The following is a 17,500-nucleotide window of genomic DNA, read 5'->3' as shown; positions in this document are numbered from 1 at the left end:
ACAATCACAAGAGACTCCATTTGCTAGATATTTCTGAACAGCATAATCCAAACTGTGTACTGATGACAAAGATTGCAAAGACAAACTCTGCCTAAACGAACAGCATGGTAGAGGTATTTGAAATGCACAATATATATAGTAGAACTCCCTCTATGTTCTGCAAGTTTGTGTAGGCAAATACCATAAACACAACAATGACATGTATGCTATGGTGATAACTCAATAGCACCACTTTTCTTTATATGGTTGCAGTATTTTTGATGCCATTATGGTTTGCACTGGCAATAAATTGCATCACATAGAGTTGCTTTTCTGCATTGCATTTTCCCACTGTTACACAGAGGTAATAAGTGTTTCTTGTGTGCTGGTGTACATGATACCTGACAAACTTTCCCCATTCCATACCATCCTGTTTAATGAATAATATAAGTAGTTATAATATCTGCTTAGTCTATTTCCTGTTCCCTGTATTCTCTAAGTGCCATTTGTTTGGGCAACCATTGCTTTTGTTAACAGCTGGTAGTGCATGTTGTTCACTGAAATATCTGGTTAACTGAGCAAATATTTTGTTGGAGGTTTGCTTTACCAAAAAAAAAAAAAAAGTAAATGAGATGTATGTTAGTTGTGTGTGTGTGTGTGTGTGTGTGTGTGTGTGTGTGTGTGTGTCTATGAGATTATGCAAATGAGTGTAGATTTTGGATAGAGTAAGGGTTAGGTAAGGCGACAGATTAAGTTTGTGTGTGTGTGGCTGCAGGTGTTTGTGGTTAGGGTCAGGGTTAGGTTAGGGGATAGCTTATGTGTTTGTATGTATGTGCGTGCATGTGTGTGTGTGTGTGTGTGTGTGTGTGTGTGTGTGTGTGTGTGTGTGTGTGTGTGTATGTGTGTGGTGTGCTGAGTGTCTAAGCTATCTTGTATAGTAGCAGTGCTATGAGAAGGGCTTTATTTTTAAGTTCACTTTGGGGCAGGGTTAGGGTTAGCATGTATTATGTTGAAGCAGTCTTCTTTAGCAATGCATGCTAACCCTAATCCTAAACTTGGCCCTGCCCCTAAAACCTAACATGTATCTGAAATTTAAAAACAACCTTTAGATAACTGCCACTATTCAGACAATTTTGAGCTGAAGGTGGTAGAGTTATAGGTAGTCCACTGGAAAAGGAAATCTGTTTCCTTTTTTGATGCACTGGATGTTGATGTGTTTTGTGTATAATATAATGAATGTTTGACATGTGGTGTTTGTTTTGTATGCTGACCAAGTGACATGTCAACCATGCATAATATAATCCTTTATCTTAGCACGTACTCACTTTTACACACAGTCATCTCAACAACCCGTGCTCACTATGTAAGTTTAATATATAATATTTCTCCCATGCTCTTAGGAAGTATTTGAATTACCTTTTCTAATAATGTAAGCCACATGTCATCTATGTGCTAACATTTTCAGGGCTTCTGTCATTCTACTTGCTTCAGTCCTTCTATTATGTCCAGAAATTGCACTCCTACCTCTCACCTTCTGGTCCTACCTCATAGTTCTGTTGCACATTTGAGAATTTGTAAGTATTTTCTTTCATTACCGATATTCTGTAAAGTCCTGAATGCTGTAGCAGACCAGAAATATTTAAGTTTTTACAGAGATATACTGTAGTGAAATATTTTATTGAAAGGAAAAAGAGAATTATAAGCATGTCTAGCAGTTAGTACAGCATGTTGAATCTGTGAAGTGTTAACAAAATACTTCACATGTGCCTCATGACTGGATTGTCACAGCTTTCATTTACCTACTGTGACAATTACCCAAACAAATTTTCAGTGCAAATGGGCATTTGGACTAGGCAAATTCATGGCCTTCAGGACTGAATGCCCAGTAATTACCCAGAAGATTTCAAATTTTGAAATATTATAACCATGATTCTTAGAATGTACACCATTGCAATGTCTGTTATAGAATTTATAATATTTAGCAAAAAATGTGTCACGTACTTTTAAAAATCTCAAAATGCTGCAGACAGTAGCAGTTACATGCAAAGTAAACTAACTAAATTCAGTAAGTAAAATAGATTTAGATGTCATTATTTGAACTCAGTCTTTTATACCTCTAAAGTCTTTAAGGACATACTGCATGTGTGTACAGCCGGAGACACTACATTTAGATCACAGGAAGCTATAGAAGATGGGATTGCTTAAAATGGAAAACACTGAACAAACTCATCAGCTATCACTACTTATTGCCAACTAAATCAAGTAAAACAAGTAATTGTAAATGTAACTGATAGGTTACATTTGTAACTAACAAAACTAAAACAGAAAACAACTTTTATGGGGGGCATTGCAACTCATACCACTTAACATGGAGGCTGTGCCCTCACAGACCTGGAAATTAAATATACTAACTTCTGAGTCAAACAACCTCATAGAACAGAGAAGGGGGACTAAATAATGTAATGGTCAATCTCCTGGAGTTCAGCCATGACATCATTTGACCAACTATACCATCAGTGTAAACAACAAACATTTCAGCATGCGGTAAAATGCGTGAAGAGGCAAATCATATAACAGCAATGCACACATTTTATAATTTTATACATATATATATATATATATATATATATATATATATATGTCTACTTCTGTTGTTTGAAAACACAGTTGTTCAAACAACAGAAATGCGAGACCAACTTCAGCGAAAGTGCACTTTAGCGTAAATCAGTTAACTGAAGCTCGGTGCAGTTGGGATAAGGAAATATACCCCTTTTCTCCACTGTAGTGCAATCTCAGAGTTAGTATATTTAAGTAGCGGAGGTGTGTCCAGCAAAGGGAAACACATTTATGCAGGGGGGCTGCAACCCCCCCCCCCACTGCACCCTCACCCCTGTTGGCATTATGACTGTAATCCCTAAGTGCAATAAATATATTTATATATCTTTAGTAAAGGAGCATGTTAGATGACAGGTATAAATCATTAATACTACTGAGCTAGTTTCCATTATTTGCTTGTCATGAAATATAGCTTCTAGAGATGTTTTGTAGTATAAACCACATTGATGCTACACAATATCCTCTGTTACTGTGTTGCTTATTAATTCTCATGACATAGCAGTAGTAGTCAAACCAAATACTACATAATGCATTGTTGTTACTTATTAAAGGTGAAAAAGTACATGATAAGTGAAATGTACAAAAAACTGGCCTTGTCTTCTCAGGCATAACTTTGAATAAACAAAATGTGCCAAGAATATGAGAAACTATTGAAGATATGTATATGATTATAGTTAGCAGAAACAGCACAGCTATTATTTCATTGATCCTGTTCTGTCACCTGCACTGTGACAGCACTGACCTTATTCATGATTAAATCTATATAGTCTCATTCACATCACACATTATCTTTTTATGGGGATTCTCATCTGCATGTTCTGGTTATGTTTCTGCAGGCTTCTCTTTTGTTTTGAACTATTTTCATTGCCATTATAGGCTTGGTCACCATATTCTAACTGGTGTTCCACTTTGATTGGTTTAATCATGCATTATATAGATACCTTTCCTGCTAACTTAATGGCACATATGAAGGTATTAGATATTGCTATCTGTGCTAGCATGACTGGCTAAAGTAATTGTAAATTACCCTAGGTTACATATGCGCACATGACTAGCTATAATTTTGTAAATAAGTTTATATCTTTTGATTATCACTCTGATTTATGCAAAATGTTTGAATGTCAAACAGTGTTCTTACGGCTGACCAAATATATGTTTTTTTTTTAAAGAGAATTCTGAATTAGAAGTTATGTACTCACCATAACGTTCCATCTGAGTAGGTGACTTCATTTGGATGCAACCTGTGGGTATCGGATCCGACCTCGGATCCAAGCCGGCATTTCAAAAGCTTTAGGCTCCGAGCTCCTAGCTCCTCCCTCTACCCATAATCCCCTGCCAAGCCCTAACTGACCTCAGATTGAGTTTGCCTATATAATACTAAAATAAAAGTATCTAAATAGATGCATAAACTCTCGTTGTATAAAGGTCAGGGGGATGGAGGGGGGGGTGGTTGCATCCAAATGAAGTCACCTACTCAGATGGAATGTTATGGTGAGTACATAACTTCTAAATCTGAAGTAGGCAGACTTCATTTGTCTGCAACCTGTGGGACAGTGTCCCCAGCTACCTAAACCTTGGGCGGCCGTCATGGAAGGATGTTCCGGAGCACCGCTGAACCAAAGGATGCTCTTCCCCTGGAAACAACATCCACCTTATAATGAGAAATAAAGGTATGAGATGAGGCCCAAGTGGCTGCTGCGCAGATATCATCCAATGGTACTCGGGACTTAAATGCGGCTGACATGGAAACTGCCCTAGTAGAATGAGCCGTAACCCTTTGAGGAGCAGGCCTACCTGAAGTGTCATAAGCCTGCAGAATACAATTAGCAATCCATCTCGATAGTGTGACTTTGGAAACTGCTTTGCCCAAAGCAAATTTAGCAAAGGAGACGAACAGCTGATCTGATTGTCTATGACCAGCCGTTCTGTGAATGTAAAAGCACAATTGTCTATGAACATCTAAAGAATGCAGCTTATATTCTCCTTTGTTTTTGTACTTGGGGAAAAACACAGGTAAGTTGATTGATTGGTTAATATTAGATTCCGAAGAAACTTTTGGAAGAAAAGATGGATTGGTCCTGAGGCACACCCTATCTGGAAAGAAGGAAAGGTAAGGCGGTTTGATGCATAGAGCCTGAAGTTCCGACACTCTTCTGGCTGATGTGATGGCTACCAAGAAGGCAGTCTTCCAGGAAAGGTACTTTAGATCTGCAGAAGCTGCAGGCTCAAAGGGAGGAGCAGTAAGGGCCTGTAGAACTAAGGATAGGTCCCAAGGTGGTACAGCTTCTTTGACTGGTGGCCTCAACAGAAAAACTCCTTTGAGAAAGGTCTTACAAAGTTTCGCAGTCATGAGGGGAGCTGACTCATGACCCATATGATAATGGGAAATCGCTGCCATTTGTACCTTTACCGTGGAAGAACTAGCCCCTTGATGAAAGAGGCCTGTTAAGAAATCCAGCACCACAGACATAGGTGCTGAAAAAGGATCCATACTTTTCTGGACTGCCCAAATAGAAAACCTTTTCCATTTGCTCCGATAAACCTTCCTAGTGGAAGGTTTATGAGCCGCCACTAAAATGGCCTTGACAGGTGACGAGATACCGAGAGTCCTAATCAAGGATGGAACTGGAGCAGCCAGGCTGCCAATTTCAGGGTGTGTAGATTCGGGACCGGAAGTTCTAGAGGAAGGGAGATGAGATCTGGGATCGGATCCAGAATCCAGGGCGGATTCACTTTGTGAGACCATACATGAGGGAACCAGGGCTGACGAGGCCAGAACGGGGCAATGAGAATCATTCTGCTCCCCAAACTGTTGGCTTTCTGCAAGAGCCTTTGCATCAGAGGTAGTGGAGGATAGGCATAAAGGAGACCGGGAGGCCAAGCATGCACCAGAGCGTCTCTCGGGGATTCCCCAGGTGGGGGAAGTAGAGCGAAGAAACTGTCGCATTTGGTGTTTGAGTGAGAAGCAAAAAGATCGCAACAGGGTTGCCCCCAGATGGCAAAAATCTTCTTCTCTACAAGAGGATTGAGAGACCACTCGTGCGGGGAAAGAATGGTGCGACTGAGCTTGTCTGCAAGGATGTTGGATTTTCCCGGAATGTGCATTGCTACAAGAAAGAGTTTGGTGGAAATTGCCCATTCCCAGACTCTCATGGCCTCTCGACAAAGGGGATAGGACCTGGTTCCTCCCTGCTTGTTGATGTACCAGACTACCGACATGTCGTCTGTCTGGATCGCAATAGTCCCCGTAGGAAGAAGGCTGTGAAGTGCTTGCAACGCTAGGAGCACCGCCCTCATCTCTAGGACATTTATATGCAACGAGGTCTCTGAGGTGTTCCACGTGCCTTGGACAATCTTGCCCGCAGAATGCCCCCCCCACCTGAGGCGAGAAGCGTCCGTGGTCACCGTGGCTCGGGGGAATGCTGCACAAAAGGGTCTCCCTGCTAGAGGCTCCGGAGACTGGAGCCACCAGAACAGGGAGTCCTTGCATGCCTTGCTGACCGCTATTGGGCTGTTGAGAGAGGAGTATAGCAGGGACCACTGGACCTGTAGGGTCCATTGAAGAACCCGCATGTGTAAGCGAGCATGAAGAAGAAGTGGAATAGCTGCTGCCATTGAACCCAGGGCCCTCAGGACCGAAGCCGCCGTTGGAAACGGTTGTAGGACTGCTGTGATATGACACTTCTGGCTGAATAGCCTGTCTGGGGTGAGGAAGGCCCGCATTGATCTTGTGTCCAACCTTCCTCCTATGAAATCAATAAGTTGTGTGGGGTGCAGTAAAGATTTCTCCCAGTTTATGGTGATGCCCAGCCTTGGGGCTATAAGAAGGAAATAGTCCCTGGCTGAGCACAGTAGACACCTTGTTGATGCCGTTAGGAGCCAGTCGTCCAGGTATGGAAAGACCTGTAATCCCTGGAGTCTCAGGTGGGCCGCTGCTACTGCTAGTACCTTGGTGAACACCCTGGGGGCAGAGGTGAGACCGAAGGGGAGGACCCAGAACTGGTAGTGGCTGGCTCCCAGCTGGAAGCGAAGGAACCTCCTGGACCGTCTGTCCATCCGAATGTGGTAGTACGCATCCTTGAGGTCGATAGAGCACATCCAATCATTCTCCCGCAAGAGGGGAAGTATAGATTGTAGGGTGACCATCCGGAACTTTTGCTTGGTTACTGACAGGTTCAATAGGGAAAGGTCTAAGATCGGTCTTACGTCCCCCGTTTTCTTTGGCACCAAGAAGAACCTGGAGTAAAACCCTGATCTGGTCTGATCCCGGGGGACGTGCTGGATGGCTCTTTTTACTAGCAGCTGCTCGATTTCGACAGCTGCTGCCTCCCTTTGGTCGGGTGGTACATCGGGGAGGCTGCGGAATCTGGGGATTTTGCACAGGGGAATGGTATAACCTCTGGATATCACACGAAGCACCCAACGGTCTGTTGTGATTGACTACCAAGAAGTCAGGTGCCTCGAAAAATGCCCCCCGACTGCCTCCAGAGACGGACAGCCGGGCAACCCTTCAGGGCTGTTGCGTGGGTCTGTCAGAGAAAGGTTCTCTGGACCCAAAGTTTCTAGGAGCCCCTCTGCCTCTAGGACGGTGACCTCCCTGTCCTCCTCTGCCACGGAAGGACTGGTTATCCGGAGCAGGTTGGGACTGCTGCGCCTTCCGGAACCACATCTTCTTCTGTCCCTTTTGGTTCTTCGAGAAGGACATCTGGGGAGCTGAGAAGTGGACTCCGACGGCAGACAGCGTCTTCCCGTCCTTCTCGCTCTGGACTAATGTTTCGCGAACAGTTTTGCCAAACAAGGCAGAACCATCAAAGGGGGCATTCGCGAAAGTCACCTTGAAGGGCTCTGCAAAATCACAGTGGCGGAGCCAGGCCTGATGCCTCATGACTAGGCCCGCTCCGCTAGCTCTAGCGGCTCCCTCGGTAGCATGAGAAAGTAGCCACATAGACGTATTGGAAACCGCTCTAAGAGTGGCCATACGGGTTGAATACACTTGTTTGTCCTCACCCGATATGGACTCTGGGGGAGATGCAGCGTACTCTTTAATCAGGTCCCGCTGCATGCTGATAACATGTGCCATGTAGTTCAGCGCTCTCAAAGAGAATGTTGCTGAACTAAAAACTCGCTTCCCAATGCGATCCATCGAGCGGGACTCCTTGCCCGGAGGATGCATAGAAGGACTCTCCTGTGCCAACTCCTTCTTCATGGCTGCAGCCATCATCATGGCATCTACCGGGGGCCCTTACTCCAGTGAGTGCGGTACGCCGGGGGGCTCAGGATACGGTCAGGACACTTGGGTATAGGCTCAACGGTGTCCGGATCCTTCCATGCTCTGGTGGATATAAGGTCCACCAGAGGATCGGCAGGAGGGGACACCCAAGAGGTAGATGGGCCCGCCTCGAATGCCTCCAAGAATACAGACTCGTCTGAGGAGGCCTTGGGGGCAGACCACCCCCCCGATCCTTAACATTTCCATAATATCTCCAAAGGAGATGTCTTCTGGGGGTGATCTTGGGGAGCCCTCCCCTTCATCCAAGTCTGTGTCTTCGGTAATGGACTCTGGGGAGTCCATGTGCCTCCTTTTGCACTTACGCTTCCGAGACACTTCCTCGGGGGGACTGTCCGAGGAGTCCTCTTCAGCAGCTAGATGTTCCAAGGGAACTACTTGGGACATCGAGGCGGGCTGTCCTTGGGACCGGCTGATGGGAGCCTGACCCAACTGCAAGGGAGTGCGGGGTGGAGCCGTGGCAGGGACCGGGGGTCCGGTAGTCCTCAACAGTGCCCTTTCCACTATGTCGAAGGCCAAGGGGGAGCCAGCTTCTCTAAGCCCCGAGAGCCGACCCCCACTCAGATCCGATGCACGTACCGGAGTCGGAGCCGAAACCGTCGGATCCAAGAGACCGGTGTGCTCCGACTTAGACGGAGCCGAAAACACACCAGCTCCCTCGGATCCGAGGCTCGGCCCTCGGCTCTGAGAGGTCGGGTCCGAAGTACCCGAAGCACTCAAGGGATGGGTCGGGTCCGAGATGCGCCGACCTATCGGATCCGACCCACCCCCGGATCCAACTCTGCCCGGCACCGACAGCTCCGAACCCAGGGTGTGGGTCGGAGAAGGAGCCAAGGGGGCAAAAAAAGGGGTCAAAGCCCCTCCCGGATGGGGGGGGGCTAAGAGCACTCCCATTTGCATTTGGGCCTGGATGAAACGCCTCATCATCTGGTCCATATCTGCTTCGCTCATGGAAAAGGTGGATCTAGATGAGGCCACCGAAGCGGACCTAGAAAGCCGCCTCGGGGACCTCACAGAAGGGCTAGCCTCCTCCTCCTCGGGCTCAGAAGAGAACCGAGGGGAGTGGAGCCGAGGAGGAGGAGATCTAGAAGACACAGGGGAGGCCCGTTTAGACGGAGGAGCCGAACTTGAGGTCTCGGCTCTCCGTTTATGGTGCCTCTCCTTGTGTCTCTCCTTTTTCTCTTTCTCCCTTGAAGTCTCCCTCTCCTCCGGCTTTTTTGAGGGAGGTTGAGTCCCAGCTGGGGGAGGGGAGACCACAGCACCCGCTGAAGGCTGCTGACTAGTAGGTGCAGAGGCCGGAGCCGCATCTGGAGGGAGAAGTCCCGCCAGAACAAGCTTCGACCTCCGCTCCCTTAAAGCTCGGGGGTTGAACCCTGCACAAATGGTACAACCAGATGACAGGTGTTCAACCCCCAAGCATTTAACGCACCGAGTGTGGCCATCCGCTGGGGACAGCTTATGGCCACACTCGGTACATTTAGAGAATACTGCCTTATGGGCTTCAGACATCTTAAGCCCTAACAGGCCTAAAACACACACAAACACACAAACTACGCAAAACCCGAAGAAAAATTAAAAAGATAGAGAGAGGAAAGCCTAACACATACACTCTAACTAATCAAATTAAAAAAGTTAAAGTTTTCCAAAAATTTTCAGTCAAAAAACTTATCTGTAACCAGGAGCTCGAGGAGTCCGTTGCAACTTGAAAGCGGCAAACGAAATCTGAGGTCAGTTAGGGCTTGGCAGGGGATTATGGGTAGAGGGAGGAGCTAGGAGCTCGGAGCCTAAAGCTTTTGAAATGCCGGCTCGGATCCGAGGTCGGATCCGATACCCACAGGTTGCAGACAAATGAAGTCTGCCTACTTCAGATTGTATGTTATGCCAGATTCAGTTGACCAAGAAGCAATGTCAATGTGTGCCAGAACTGGGAAATAGAATCTTTACTGCAGCTGTTTGTTTACTTTTCAAAGTCTGATATGAGAGAGTAGAATTCTCATAGCAGCTTCCTGTTAATTAAAAAAAAAAACTGCTATAAAAGCAGGTTCTGAGTCAGTTTTTTTCAGAGCTGTTCAGCAGTAGTAGTCCAGTGTTTCTAGAGCTGTTCAGCAGTAGTAGTCTAGTAGTTTTCAGAGTAGTTGTTCCAGTTGCTGAGGACAGACCACGACAAGGGTCTTATAGTATTTGCCTGGTGGCAGGTGTTATCTTGTAATTTGGGCAAAGAAACACAGTAGGTTAATCTGTGTCAGTCTTTCCCAAGAGTGCATGTGTGTGGTGTGTGTGTGTGTGTGTGTGTGTGTGTGTGTGTGTGTGTGTGTGTGTGTGTGTGTGTGTGTGTGTGTGTGTGTGTGCGCGTGTGTGTGTGTGTGTGTATGTGTGTGTGTGTGTGTGTGTGTGTGTGTGTGTGTGTGTGTGTGTGTGTGTGTGTGTGTGTGTGTGTGTGTGTGTGCGTGTGTAAATAGCAGACATTTAAGAGTGAATGTGTCAGATACCAAAAACTGGGACACAGTGCTCTGCAGTGATTAGGGTGGAGACTCATTTGAGGACCTGGAGTATACCATGTGGCCCAGTCCCAGGTTTTGAACCTGTTCCCAGTGCACTCTTAGAAGAAATTTTATATTTCTATCCCTGCTTTTAGTGACACTCCCTTACCAGACACAGTGGTGAGGATTGAGACTCCTTAGTTACTGCCCTGGGGTAAAGAGGGCTCATCACATATTGGTGCCAGTGGTGTGGCATTTTAATTGATCTTTTGTAGACTGTGGGTAGTTGTTACACAGGTGTGCACTCTCAACAGCCACAAGGTAAATATACAGAGTTTCATTGTCACTACATTTTTATTCATTTTTTTAGTCAGTTTAGTCAGGTTTAGGAGGCAAAGATGTCAGCAGAGGATTATAGCAAGCTGATAAGGAACCAGTTGGCCAAAGTTTGTAAAGCAAAAGGACTGGTGCCTGCCATCCTGACTAAGGAAGCAATGATCTCAGCTTTAGTCACAGCCACAGAGCAGACCAGCAGCTCATAGGATATCCAATTGAGCATTGGGGATAAGCAGCCTTCCTAGACAAGACAGTTTACCTTTTCATCAGAGGACTTAAAAATCCATCTGGAATTAAAGATACTTGAACTGGAGGCTGAAAAAAGGGAAAGAGAGAAGCAGTGTCAGTGTGAAATGCGGCATTTGGATATGGAAGCTGAAGAAAATGAGAGGTAGACACAGCATGAATAGGAGCTTCTAACCCAGGCATGGGCAAACTATGGCCCGGGGGCCACATGCGGCCCATTAAACGTTTTGATTCGGCCCGCCAAACTTGAAAAAATTTAATAAATTAACCTTGTTAATGTTTTATTTCCCCTGCAATTCTGATGTTTCCTCACTAGATGGCGCACTCTAGATATATTGGCTTTGTTGAGGTGAAGCGTAGGCCTATTACTCCACGTTTGCACTTTACCCTTTGACCCACCGCCCCTCTATGAAGATGAGTGGACCCAAGAAAGGAAAGTGGACAGAGAATGTCGAGTGTTCAATAAGGAGTGGACAACTAAATATTTTTCACTGAACACCGATCATCTGCTGTTTGCCTGATATGCCAAGAAACTGTGGCGGTTTTTAAAGAGTATAATATTAGCCGTCACTTTGCCACAAAGCACGCTAATTATGCTAGCAAGCTCTCAACAAAAGAACGGGAAGCTGCTGCTGAGAAGGTGGCAGCTAATTTGAAGGCTCAGCAAAGTTTTTTTCACCGTCAAACTGCCATTCAAGAGTCAAGTACCAAGGCCAGTTTTATGCTTTCATTCAAAATAGCAAAGGCCAGTAAACCACTGTCTGAGGGCAAGTTTTTAAAAGAATGTCTGGTAGAGACAGCAGGTATTTTGTGCCCGGAGACCAAAGACAAATTTGAGAAAATCAGTTTATCACGGCGGACAGTGACTCGCCGTGTGGAACTAATAGATGAAGATATCACCAGCAGATTAAACAAAAAGGCGAAGTCATTCACTTTTTATTCTTTAGCACTGGATGAAAGCAACAATGTCAAAGACACTGCTCAGCTCCTCATTTTTATCCGAGGAATCAATGAAACTTTTGAAATAACGGAGGAGTTTTTGACAATGGAGTCTCTGAAAGGACAACCACGGGGAGAGGACTTGTTTGAACGGGTGTCTGCTGCCATTGAAAACATGAAGCTTCCCTGGAGTAAGCTTGTTAACATCACCACAGATGGATCCCCGAATTTAACAGGAAAAAACGTTGGCCTGCTGAGGAAAATCCAGAATAAAGTGAAAGATGAAAACCCTGACCAGGATGTCATTTTCCTCCACTGCATCATCCACCAGGAATCTCTATGTAAATCGGTGTTACAGCTGAATCATGTTGTGAATCCTGTGGTGAAACTCATCAACTTCATACGTGCACGGGGACTTCAGCACCGTCATTTCATTGCGTTCCTGGAGGAAACTGATGCGGATCACCAGGACCTGCTTTATCACTCCCATGTCCGCTGGTTGAGTTTGGGCAAAGTGTTTCAACGAGTGTGGGCGCTCAAAGAGGAGATTGGCATGTTTTTGGAGCGGCGGGGAAGACTGATGAATTTCCTGAGCTGAGCAACAAGAGCTGGATGTGTGACTTTGCGTTTGCTACGGATGTATTTTCACACTTGAATGAGCTCAATGTGAAACTGCAGGGGAAGGAGCAGTTTGTGCATGACATGTACACAAACGTGAAAGCCTTCAAATCCAAGCTGGCTTTATTCTCCAGGCAGATTTTGAACAAGTCATTCACTCATTTTCCTAGACTAGCCACGCTGAAAGAGGCTGGAGCAAAAGTAAAGAAATACAGTGAGTCACTGGATGCACTGCACTGAGAATTCTGCCGTCGGTTTTTGGATTTCGACAAAATTGACAAGTCACTTCAATTGGTGGCCTTTCCTCTGTCACAAGACCCTGAAACAGCTCCAGAGGAGCTTCAGCTCGAACTGATCGACCTTCAGTCCGACCCTGCCTTAAAAGAGAAGTTCAGCTCTCTGAAACTAAATGACTTCTATGCTTCACTCAATGATGCCACGTTTCCAAATCTAAGGCAAAAAGCGCAGATGATGTTGGCTTTGTTCGGCTCTACCTTCGTGTGTGAACAGACCTTCAGCGTCATGAACATCAACAAAGCCAGCCACAGATCCAAGTTAACAGACCTACACCTCAGATCCATCCTGAGAATCGCCACAACAAAACTAACTCCAGACTTTGATGCTGGCTAAAAAGGAGACCAACAACACTGCTCCCATTAAAATGTGTGTGTCTCCGTGATACGCACGTTGTTAAAATAAACAGTGTGCGCAGATCAAATATAACGCTTCACAGACTGACTTGCTGCAACTGTTTCATCCTTGCACTGGTTGTTGTTGACTTTTGGCACCGGGGAAACAAATTGAATAAAAGGAACAGGACAAGAACATCTGCATCTCCTACCGTTTTTGAAAAAAAAGACAGTCAGGAGGAGAGTGATGGTGATATCCTGAAGGATAACAGAACTTTCAGTGCTTTAAAATAAAATGGTCATTTATTTGATTTTCAGTGTTTAAAGACTCATTTTGAAGTTAGAGATTTTATTGTAATGCTTTTCTTCATTTTCATTGGAAATTAAAGCACATGTTTTCTCCATATCCCAAGATGTGCATTTTTCCCCCAATGAGGTGATGTTTTCAAAGCATGCCATCTATCTACTCCTGTTCCGGCCCCTTTGTCAAATGTTAGAACTCAATGTGGCCCATGAATCAAAAAGTTTGCCCACCCCTGTTCTAACCCTTCAACGGGGTTATGGAGGTAATGGAGAAGAGAATGACCGAACCCCAGAAGCCATAAAGGTCAGTAAACGTTTTCCTCAGAACAGGGAGGGACATGACTTTGATAGTTTTATTTATGCATTTGAGAGGGTATGTAAACAGAATAATGTTGAACAAGGGCTCTGGGTATGGTTTCTGACCCCCTTACTCCATGATAGAGCTGTTAATGCAATTGATAAACTGCCTGATATTGATTGTTTGAATTACAATAGTGTAAAACAATGTTTACTTGATTGTGACATACTAACCCCTGAAATGTACAGAAAAAAAAATCATGAACATAAACGCAAGGCAGATGAAAGTGTATGTGATTACATTGCTGATTTAACTACTTATTTTCTCAGGTAGGTGAGTGGGTGTCAGGTCACCATTTCTGAAGGACTGGAAGACCTTTTGGTGAGGGAACAATCTCTCAGCACTTTGCCTGGTGACATAAAGATCTGGTTGGCAGACAGGGAATGCAGGACTGCAGATGAGTTAGGGAAAAAAGGAGGACCTATACCTAGCAAGCGGGGCATCACTGCACAGGGAGAGGGATACCCAGTGCTGCACATGGGTCTAAGCGAACCCATGGTGGGCAGTCTAAATCGCTCCAACTGAGTATGCTAGTAGCAGGGGAAACCACTAGTTCTGGTACATGTCCAGGACCAATGGTTAAATGTTTTAAATGCAACCAGTGGGGCCGTGTAGCATATAGATGTCCATGGAGGCAAGGTGGGGAACAAAAGATGGGACAGCCAGTAAGTGAGAATGACAGAATGCCAGCATTAAGTTGTCTGTAGACAACAAGGGTACCAAACTACCACAATAGGTTATATCCTATCTTAGTAGATGGGAAACAGGCTACTGCTAAGAGAGACACAGCCTCTGACCTAACCAATGTGAAGCCTGCAATGGTTAAAGAGGAGCACTACTTGCTTGGGCAGTCTAATCCAGTCAGAGCTTTAGGAGGGACCCCATTCCAAATACCTTTGGCTAATGTTCACCCTGACTGGGAGGGTGGAAAAGGAAGCAAGCAAGTAGGTGTGTTTGAGGATATATCTGCAGATGTCCTGATAGGGAATAATTTGTGTGCATGGAGTCACATGCAGTCAGGCTTGGAGACAAGCATGTGGGTCTGGTAGCCTAGGGGGGACCCGGGCAGACTTCAGACTTGAAGGCAGGACTGATGCGGTGGGTACTTCATGGAGGGAGCTACCCTGTAGAAGTGAGACTGAAGGTGAGCCACAGCTGCTTGTGGGCACTGATGTTCCCTTGGACAGAGTGACTGCAAGGGCAGAAGTGAGTAGTAGTACCCAGGCTGACAGTGAGGCACTATTGTCAGAGGATGCCAGAATTCCTGTGGAAGGGGAGCTGGGAAGGGTTACAAATTGAAATCTGGAACAGACTCAGCTCTCAGACCCTACATTATAAGGACTGAGGGAGGTAGCCAGTGAGGCACCTGATTGTCAAGTAAAAGGAGAATCTGTATACTGGGACAAAGTGTTACTGTATAGAGAATAGGCCCCTGAGGGAAGGCAAGAGTGTGAGAGAATACAGCAGTTGGTATTGACCAAAGCCTACCATCTGACATTTCTAACCATAGCCCATAATATTCCATTTGCAGGTCATATGGGCATAAAGCATACAAAGAGAAGCATTATGCAAAACATTTATTGGCATGGGATTTCCAGAGATATAATGGTGTACTGCAGAACCTGTGAGCAGTGCCAAGAGGTGGACAAGTCAGGAGACAAGGTCAAAGCTCCTTTGCTGCCTTTGCCTGTGATTGAGGAGCCATTTCAGAGGGTAGCTGTGGATATTGTGGGGCCTTTGAGTACCCCATGTTCCACAGGGAAAAAGTATATGCTAGTGGTACTATATTATGCTACCAGATACCCTGAGGCAGTGGCTCTGTCCTCCATTGATGCAGAAAAGGTGGCAAATGCATTGTTAGAGATTTTCGGTAGGGTAGGTTTCCCAAAAGGAATACTTACTGACAGAGGTGCCAGTTTCATGTCAGACCTTCTGGCTTGTCTGTGGAAGCACTGTGTGGTGAAATACCAAAAGACCACCCCTACCATTCCCAGAATAATGGTCTAGTAGAGAGGTTAAACTCTACACTAAAGGCCATGCTACGGGCATTTGCATTCCAGTTTAAGAGGGAGTGGGACAAATATTTGCCTCATCAACTGTTTGCTTTCAGAAAGTTGCCCCAGGAATCTACAGGTGTTTCACCCATTGAGTTACTGTATGGGCATAAGGTGAGGGGACCTCTAAATTTGATTTGTGATGAGACGGAGGGTGAGTGTGAATCCCACAAGGAGTCTGTTGTGGCATATGTCCTAAATCTCAAGACAAGTCTTAGGGAACTCATGGTCTTGGCCCAGGAGAACCTGGCAGAAGCCCAACAGCAGGAAAAGGTATCGTATGACAGGAATACTGAAGCTAGAGAGTATGCTGTGGGGCAGTAGGTTATGGTTCCCATTCCTGTCATACACAACAAGCTGCAGGCAGCTTAGAAGGGATCCTTCAAAGGGGTGAGGAAGGTCAGTGATGTTAACTACATGGTAGAACTGCTTGGCAGGAGGCAGGGGCATACATTTTACCATGTTAACATGATGAAACCTTACCAGAATAGGGAGGCCCTGGGACTAAGTATTGGCAGTAGGTGGCAGGAGGAGTCTGAGGGGGTTGGCTACAGGGAGTCAGTCAGACAAATCCCAAATTACTATGGTGGAGCCTAGGCTTGCAGGCATATGATAAGACAGTGCAGCCCTATACTGGGGTCAGTAAAGCCAAGTTGGCTGGAATCTCAAGACAAGGAATGAGGTTATGTATTCAAAGATAAGTTCAACCTTCTCAAGCAATGTTTCCCAAGGGTCACTTAAAAATCTAGCTTGAGTCTTTGAGTGGGGGAGAAATGTCACAAAAGGAGTTACTGCCAGCCCAGCTATCTGGAATTTTGTAAATAATTCTATGTCATTATGTCATTTGTGAATATTAACGTGATTCATAAGCTTGTGTTACAAATGTTTTAGAACTGTATGTTATGTGTATATCAAACTAGGTTTGTACAGACGTCTGTTGGAAAGGGTTTGTAAAGTAGTGAGCTTAAAGATGTAGCAACAGTGTACCCTACGGGGAAAGAACAGAAATGTATATACCCTATTGTAACTGTTTAAATTTATATATTTTAACAGGGGAAACTGGAACACAGAAGATTAACTTGCAAAACTACAGAAAAATAATTGAAATGAAATTACTTTATGTCTGGGCCATAAAAAGATGTTACCTATCAGTTTCAGTGGAGTAACAGGCACAATGTCTGTACTTGGGATCTTTCTCTATTGTGAAATAATTGCTAGTTTTGAAATGTGTAGGAAGGTAATTGTTTTATGACTTCCAGGATCTGCCTAGATCTGAGGGAAAAGCCCTTGTGTATGTATTTCCCAGGTAGATGCTAAATGCTACCAGCTGCATCAATGGTTGTTTTGAGCAAGGGAACTAAAGTCAGATGACAAGAAATGATGTCATTCTGCAAGTATCCCAGCAGTAATATTTGAGATATTAATTTGGGAGGTCTCTGTGAGAGAGATAGTATTCTGTATTTTATCTTTCACCTGACAAGATCCATTCACCACACATCTGCCTTGCTAAGAGTAAATAAGTCTCTTAGATGCATTCAGGAATATAGTGAAGCATAGCTTAGATGTTTTTCTTTACTTATTTGGAGCTGTCCTGCAATGTTGTTTTGAATATAAAAACATGCATCTGGAGTGTTTCTCCCCAGGACCCCTGCAGA

This window comes from Protopterus annectens, chromosome 2.part1 (genome assembly GCF_019279795.1).
Source record: "Protopterus annectens isolate FY-2018-M chromosome 2.part1, PAN1.0, whole genome shotgun sequence".
Taxonomy (NCBI): Eukaryota; Metazoa; Chordata; order Ceratodontiformes; family Protopteridae; genus Protopterus; species Protopterus annectens.
The sequence above is the reverse complement of the archived record's forward strand: the minus strand, read 5'-3'. Positions refer to the sequence as shown.